The sequence below is a fragment of the Brassica oleracea genome, chromosome C2, assembly GCF_000695525.1.
Source record: "Brassica oleracea var. oleracea cultivar TO1000 chromosome C2, BOL, whole genome shotgun sequence".
In the NCBI taxonomy this organism is placed as follows: Eukaryota; Viridiplantae; Streptophyta; class Magnoliopsida; order Brassicales; family Brassicaceae; genus Brassica; species Brassica oleracea.
Genome location: NC_027749.1, coordinates 13,540,064 through 13,547,107, shown reverse-complemented (window position 1 = coordinate 13,547,107; position 7,044 = coordinate 13,540,064). Strand labels below are relative to the sequence as shown.

Below are 7,044 nucleotides of genomic sequence, written 5' to 3'. Positions count from 1 at the left end.
TTTTTCTGTTTGTATTATGAATTTAAATATTATTGTATGAATTTTTAAAATATGTTTTTCCAATTTCATATTTCGTTTTAAAATTTAAATTATTTTCAATTCTAAATATTAAATATAAATTAAAATCTATTATATACTAATTAATAATAATATAATAAGAAACGATGTAAACTCCTCGTAAACATTACATGGAGTTTACATCGAATGTTTACGAGTGATTAACATCGAAATATTTACGAGGGTTTTACATCGAAATGTTTACGAGTGATTTACAACGAAAGTATTTACGTGTGCTTTACATCGAAATAATTACGTGGGCTTTACGACGAATATTTACGTGGCTTTTACGACGAATCTTTTCCCTGCGCTTTACGAGGAATATATTTCGTCGTAAACGTAACGAGTCGTTTACGACGAAACCTCCGTTACGACGGACGTTTAACAACGAAACGTCTTTCGACGTTAATTCGTCGTAACACCCGGTTTACGACGAATTTACAACGAATACTGACCTAGTAAAAAATAAGTTTTCTTTTAGTGTGAATGTATACATGCTAAAGGAAATTAAAATTGCTATTGTTGTGTGCAATAATTTAAAGTTCAAAGTGCTTTAATGATATACGCTTATATCCAGAACAGTGAAGATGAAAAAGGATAAAACAATTGGACACAAGAAGGATATGTTCTTTTTCTTTCTTTTTTTTGCTAACAAGAAGGATATGTTCTCTCTAAAATAAAAAGATATGAAAAAGCTTAACTACAAGAATGAATGACATGAAATATATTTATTCAGATCATAGCACAATCGAATAAATGATATAATCTTACAAAAAAAGATAAAAGTCGAGTTCTTCCAAATGGATCGCAGGAAAGGACGCATAAAAAAAATGAAAAACCGCTTTTGCATGTAGCAAGTTTTTTTTTCTGAACAACGCATTTAGAAAGTCAACTGTTCATGTTGTGATGATTTTAAATATAGTATATATACAAACTTGGATATCAGTCCTCACATTTTTGAACTTTTGTGATTACCCTGTTTTGTAAGTAGTTACAAGATTTATAAAGTAGTCAAATATAAATCATCCATTATTGCTATTTAAAAATTAATAGCTTAATAATATGTTTAACATTATATATAAGTTATTAGTTTTAATTATAATCATAATATTAAAAAATAAAAATGAACAACTTATTTGGTAGTAATAAATTAATTAGCTTTAATGAGGTCAGTGTTAAAAATTATTTTCAAGCATCGTTTTAGAAAAATTAATCAATATCATATAGAATTTAAAAATAATAATAAAATAAATATTGAAAGTTTTTATAAAAATACTGAAAATTAGTTTTACATATAATTGATAATAAATTAAACATTTTTGAAAAAATTACATTAAATTGTTTTAACGGAAAATAAGCATATTTTTGTAAGTATTGTGAACAGAAAATATAAGGCTATTTTATTTAATTTAATGTGAATCTTTAAAAAAATAGAAAAATAAAAACCTCAACCATAATTTTAATACTAATATGAAAATAAAAAATACATACTTGCATAGTCCAATAATAAAAATAATGTAAAATAACTCAATAACAAACAAAAAATAGCAAAAATGAAATTTGATAATTTATACTAAACAAACAGATAAAATATCTATTCCAACATACAGTGAAACCTCTATAAATTAATAATGTTGGGACTAACTATAATTTTTTTATTAATTTATAGAGATATTAATTTATCGATATACTAATTGAACCAAAAACTCAATTTGGAACTATAAAATTATATTATTTTATAGAAATTTTTAGTGTATATTAATTTATAGAGTATTAATTTAAAGAGGTTATACTGTAATAAAAATAGAACACAGCTTAACTAATAATAGTATTATAAAATTTAGTTAATCTCAATAAAACTATTTTGAGTTTTTAACAATAAATGCAATCAACAGAAATGAACGAGAAAAACTAAAAAAAATACAAAAATTACATTGTTTGCATAACTAAACAACATCATTTAAACTAAAAACAAATATAAAGGAAAATATAATTAAATGAATTCCCGTCCGTAGGGCGGACCGGTCCTAGTTCACATTAGAATATTAATCGAACGGTATCTCTGTTTGTGCCAAAAGTTCGAAATCAAATTGATAAAACGATACAAAACATATCGATATAATGAAATTGATTAAAATAATAATGGTGCAAGCGGGCCAAGCCCTGCTGTTTATTTCTTCTCTAAAAGGCCTATCCAAGCCTACTTCGTTTTCCAAGTTAGCGTTAGGCATATAAAATATGCATCTCTATCTCTCTCTAAAATTAGGATTCCTGCCCTAACATATAAACTGCCAACGCCAAATCGTTTCGTTCCACATCTAAATTGGTTCCCAACCGAATCAGGTATGTCACCTTTTTCTCTGCTCGAATCTTGGTGTTTTGTTTATAGTATTCTGCATACTTTTTCTTGTTATTTTTCGGATGAAGAGTAATTTATTAGTATGTCCCTATCACCCCAGACTTTGTTTTTCGGTTTAAATACTCAGATATTTTCAAAGTTGATTTTGATTGGTTTTGAAGCAGATTCCGCAAAATATGGTTTTGAAACTTTAAGATAAGCTCATCTCTTGATAGACACCGAGTATGATTGGTTGAGCTTTATTTTTTTTTTTCTAAATCATTAAATTTTACCAATCATGTTTTAACTTTACTTTTTAAAGTTAAAACCTACGTCAAATTTCTATTAATTTTTATCAATCATGCTTTAACTTTATTTTTAAAGCTACATCAAAATAAATAAAGCAAATATTTTTCTTATGTATTTTAGTTAAAAAATCTACATCTTTCATTTATAAGTTGTAGAAACTTTAGAATAAAAAAAATATCTATAATATCAAATAAATAAGATAATCATAATAAAAAAACATCTATAAATATTTTACTCTTTTGGATGCTTTTAAATTATTGAAATATTTTAAATAATAAATATTATTTACATATCACATTTTAAATAACAGTATACTTTGATAATTTTAAAAAATATTAATCTAAATTATTTTAAGTGATAAAAATAATAATTATTTTATATATACATCACATATTTCACATATTTTATTTTAAAATATCTGCACCCTATAGCTTACAGCTAGAACAAATTTAACTACAGCAAAAGTCTCTGCAAACAGTAACAACTTTACATTTAGAACCAATTTATCTACAACTAAACTTTTACAGCTAAAATTCTACCACAGTTGAACCAATCATCACCATTGTTCTAATATATTATTGTATGACATTGTTATTCTTTTTACTAAACTAGTATTGAAACAAAGTTTTCTATTTACAAGCTGAATTTATAAAATTGACATGGTTTTGATTTGTTTTATGTCAACATTAATTTTTGTTTTGTTTTGTTTTGAATTTACAGTTGATATGAACAATGAACATTAATACATTTGTATAGTAGAATACCTTTACCGTTGTTTGTATGTTTATTCACAATAGTGTAGATAAAAAAAAGTTTACATATATATATATTCACAATAGTGTAGATGAAAAAGAGTTTACATATATATATATATATATATATATATATTCTAATTAATGTAGTGGTTTAGAATAAACATCTGGATTCACACCCACGACAACCATCTAACTTGGCTATTCCAATGTATAGTCCAAATTTCAAACTTCTGATTAACTCTAGCTTTTGATTTGAAGAAAAAGTCATCTACATGTTCTTGCCATTATGTTAATGATTATTACAGTTTCTCTCTGTAATAATCACAGTTTTTTATGGATTATTTTTTTTCCACGTAATTCAATTTGTGTTATAATTTTAACTCTATGCAGTTCTGCAAATACTACATGTCTCAAACCAACCTACCTTTCAAAGATGGTCAAACTGTTGAAGTAAGATCCTTTGAACATGGATATCGTGGAGCTTGGTTTCGATGCAAGGTAATGTCAATTGACTCTGTTTCTCTAGGGAATTAATCCTTTCAAATATTTCAAATAGGCATATTTAATGTCTCAGCATTTTAAAATACCAATTCTATCATCAACCCTCCGTTTCATGAAATTCACTTTGAGGTGGATGAGCCTATATGTGCTTCACCACATGTAGAATCTATAGGCTTCTAGTACAATACATTTATATTAACAGCTTTGTGTTATTTCTTTAATCCTTAATTAGGTAGTAAGGATATACATAGTGGAGGGGAAATTGTACTACAGCTTGAAGTATCTTGATTACGAAAAAGAAGGTGAGTTTTATCTTCCATTGCATATTTTATTTTTGTTTAACTAATATCATGTTACCTTGACAATGTTTTGTAATGGCTATGCGTGAATTTATTCTTGAAATTTTTATACGCTTCAGAGATACATGAGCAACAAGTCTTTCAGCGGTTTGAACATGAGGAGAAAGAGTGGTTAACCAAAAACCTCTTGACGTCGCTCATGGCTCTTGGAAAGTAGGAGACTTAGTTGATTGGCATAAAGATGATTGTTACTGGTCTGGAACGGTTGTGGCATTGAAGAAGAACGAACCATTACAGGCAGATAAAAAGAAGATTGATGTTGTGAAGTTGTTTGTTCTAGTTATTTAGTCTCATTCTCTACTACTTGTCCGTTGGTAGAGTGTGAAAGTGGAGTGAATATGATATTAGAAGCTTGAATTCTTTAGATAAATCGATTGTCTATTTTTGCAGGTTGAACTGTATCCTCCACCACGTGGTGAAGGAGCGACTTACAACGCTTTGAGAAAGGACTTACGTCCATCATTGGAATGGTCACTTGAAGATGGCTGGACATTGCCTTCTGCGGTTAGTTTGTATTCTGAAATGTGATTTGCAAGTCTTTTTATATTTTTCATGGTCTTTTTATTCTACAATAGTTAAAGACTAATTTAAGATCTTATGAAGTCTTTTGTTCAGTTTAGATTAGGATATTTGCACATGATTGGTTAAGTTTATATTGATTTTGTTGCCTGTTCTTTTGATATGCAATATAACTGCTGATTTTTGAATATGAATACCACTAGTTGGACTTTAGTATCCCATGTGACATATTTGCTTATTTTGGTGTTTATGCTGTTGTAGGACGGAAGACAAGGCAATGTGCTCGGCTCGGCTCGTGAAATGTAAGCAGGGCCGGCTCGAACCTTTTACGGGCCCTGGGGCAAAATTAAAAAAAGTGACCCTTAACCGATGAATTAAAATTTTGAAATTGTAGTTACAGGGTAAAATAAAATCCTTTTCGTTTGAAAAGGTAAGCACAACCATAAAAGTAAAACAGTCTTGCTCTTTTTATAGGTTCTTTTTTCTTGAGAATGAAATCATTTGTTCTTACAAAAACCTTCAAAATATAATATCTTTAGTCGGCTATACTTCAAAGTCGAGTTAATTTCTAAAATTTAAGTAAAAAGAAAAGTACGCCTGAATTTAAGAATCAAAAAATGAATTGACGAAGCTGAAAGTGAAAGTGAAATGGATACCTGAAACCAGAAAACAAAAAAAAATCCTCAGACGTTTTAGAAACGAAAAAAAAATTTTGCTCTACCAAAAAAAAATCAGTGATCTCTAAACAAAAAACAGGATAGTAAAAAAAAATATTAAAGATCACTTACATAAACTAATCAACAATGTAAGAATCCTTGAAGAATCAACGATTTTGAGAGTATTAAAATTGTATTGTCACTGAAGACGTGTTGATGAAATACAATCATGCTTAAAAAGCTCACATTAGATAACTAGTTGATTATAATATTTTAATATTAATTATAATTTGGTAAAAGTTTAATCAAATTAACATAAATAAGATTTTGTTTCCATAAAGTTAGATTTATAAATTTTGTATTTATTAATTTCGTTTTTCTAAAACGTATACGTATAGTTTACAAAAAATAGAGTTACACTACTACATTAAAAAAAAAAATTATGGGCCCCTTCCAACAATGGACCCTGGGCGGGTGCACAGCTGGCCCCTGGTCATCAGCCGGCCCTGAATGTAAGAAATGAAAGTTAGTCTTTCTACTTATATGAACGATGATTCTATTATGAGTATTCTCTTATGGTCTTTTTAAAACTCAATTGAATTTCTTTCACACTTTGTGGAAACTCCTACTGTATATAACTCATTTTAACATTAGATAATGTGTCAGAGAGAACGATAATTTATAATTATTACCAATAGTATCATAAAATCCTACATGAAAAGTCTGGTACACAATCCGTTAATAAAATATTAGCGTCACACATATTAACACTACTACAAAAAGTGCAACGCGACAGCCTTAGTTGATGTTGAAGCATTACCTCTACGACTGAAGAAAGACTTTTGTGGTCTAAGTTGACCAGAGTTTCCAGAGATAAAGACTTTATTTTTTTACCTTTGTCAGACGTTTACAATTATTCTCAGCTCATTCCCATGTAACACTACTATAAAATGATCTTAATATCAATCTTTCATTTTCCTGGATCTGGAGTCGTCAAGGCTCGATCCAGTCTCATCTCCTTTCAGTAGATTAGGTTTTTTTTTGTTATTCTTTAGTCGAAATAACTCATAGTTTTATTAGTTAAGATCAGTCTGAAAACATGGACTATAAATGACAGGAGCTACATAAATAGAAAAACAAAATACTTAAATACTAGGATAAGAGCTGCGCCTTGCGCATAGTGAGTTTATTTATATATATATATTATCGATAGTTTTTTTATATATGTGATCATTTTATATATATATATAAAATATTTTTGTTGTTATTATATAATTTTTTTCCGATGGATCGGATCAATTTTTATTAAAAATAATGGAACAAAACTATAATTAATACATCATGGGTTGATCGGATTGGACATTAAACAAATTATAACATAAAAACCTTATTTTTTCCATCGAACACATTCTTGAAAAAAGTGAACAGTATTGTTTTCACAGTTGAATTATTTTGACTTTTATCTTCCATATGGTTTTGAAAACTTTCAAATCAACCATCGAATTGATACATGTCATTTTAATATTTTTAGTCGTATACTTAAGGAAAAC

At 27.9% G+C, this 7,044-nt stretch overlaps 1 pseudogene; it reads left to right on the top strand.

Moving 5' to 3' along the window:
- The first annotated feature begins 2,273 nt into the window (after nt 1–2,273).
- On the top strand, nt 2,274–6,161 carry LOC106325781 (annotated as a pseudogene).
- Nucleotides 6,162–7,044: the final 883 nt, after the last annotated feature.